This window comes from Neomonachus schauinslandi, chromosome 1 (genome assembly GCF_002201575.2).
Source record: "Neomonachus schauinslandi chromosome 1, ASM220157v2, whole genome shotgun sequence".
Lineage (NCBI taxonomy): Eukaryota > Metazoa > Chordata > Mammalia > Carnivora > Phocidae > Neomonachus > Neomonachus schauinslandi.
The window spans coordinates 82,898,761-82,900,352 of NC_058403.1; the positions used below are offsets into that span (position 1 = coordinate 82,898,761).

At 39.9% G+C, this 1,592-nt stretch overlaps 1 pseudogene; it reads right to left on the reverse strand.

Annotated features, from left to right (window-relative positions):
* Positions 1-703: 703 nt before the first annotated feature.
* On the reverse strand, positions 704-1,010 carry LOC110582585 (annotated as a pseudogene).
* Positions 1,011-1,592: the final 582 nt, after the last annotated feature.

Genomic DNA, 1,592 nt, shown 5'->3' on the forward strand with positions numbered 1-1,592 from the left:
CTTACAGCCTTCCCCAGACTCCACTCTTCCTAAGTGAACTTTCCTGTTCCTAGTTCAGCCTCCTTCCCTGGACTGCAGGAACGATAGTGATAGCCTGTGCAAGTCCAACCCAGGAGTCCTAGTGCCTGAAGAGGCTACAGACTTCTTTGCTGGGCAGGTGTAAATGGACAGCTCTTTAGGATATTAACAGCGCTGAGGAGTTAGGTTCTATTCAGCGCCTAGCCCTGACTATAGGTTAGGTAGACCATAATTGGCCAAAAACAGCTGATTAAAATTAAGTCACTCCACAGAAGGCCAAATGGCCCTAGATCGATGGAAATTTTTCATTTTTACCTGCCCTCCATTCTCTTTTCTTTCCTTTTGTCTTTTTTTTTTTTTTTAGTTTCTAGAAATAATTGTTCTTTTTCTACTGCCTAAAATGAAGGCACCCCATAGTTTGTCTCACTTGGCAGTAGCCTCAACAGCTCCTTATCCTTTCTGTATAGCCTTTGTTTTTTTAGGTAGGCTCCACACCCAGCGTGGAGGCCAACGTGAAGCCTGAACCCACAACCTTGAGATCAAGACCTGAGCTAAGATCAAGAGTTGGACGCTTAACCAACTGAGCTACCCAGGCACCCCCTAGACTTTTTTTTTTTTTAAATAAAACTGTACAAAACATTTAATATATTGCTCTTTGGGGGGCATTTGATGTATCCCCAGTGTATTATAGCTGAGCCATTAATTTTGTTGCTTCATCAACATTAACTGGCTCATTTTCATGACACTGCTGAGGAATCAGCTGTTCTGTAGAGGTTCAAGGGAAAGGTCTTTTGAGAAATGTGGAAGTTCCCTTTGTGTATCTACAAAAGCTTTATTCACTCTGTTAACTTTTTCATCACTCACAACGTTTATCTTCTTAAGATTAGTGGTAACTGGTTTTGCTTTGTTTTTAGCCTTAAAGTTTTTTTGGCTGGCTATATGAAATACATTCCTGGACTTCTGCCCTCTTAGTTTGTTCTTGGCCATTGTCTTTGATAACCCTCGTGCAGCAGCTCAAACTCCAGGTGACGTCATCTCCCTTTCTATATAGACTTTCGAGTTCAAAGATGAAAAAGAATGAAAGGTGAAAATAGCCTGTTTAGCTAAGAGAGAGAAATTTACAGTTATCTATCACTCCAACAGTTGTTTGTGTTTAACGTGTGTTTTAATCTTCCCAACCTCAGAAATTGAACCCATCATTCACTAGGGCAGGTTTTTTTATTAGCCAAATATATTTACAGTAAAGTTGTAATTCCTTTTATGTGTTTATCATTTCCCATTTCAAAGCACTTTCGCTAGACTTAAATTATAGCACCCATTTTGCAGATCAGGAAACTTGACTCAGATGGACAGAAGGACACACCAAGGTCACAGGCCTAATTAGCTACAGCACCAGAATTAAAATCTGGCTTTCTTATTTATTATGGGCTTCTTTTGTGGGGGGAAATGGAATATTACATTCTATGCAAGGTTTATATACTAGTCTTTGAGATTTCCTCATGCAGAAAAAAAGGTACTATTCTACAAGGTGCCTTGGAGCTGCTGTCAGGAACTGACTTTCAGGTAGAATGTAT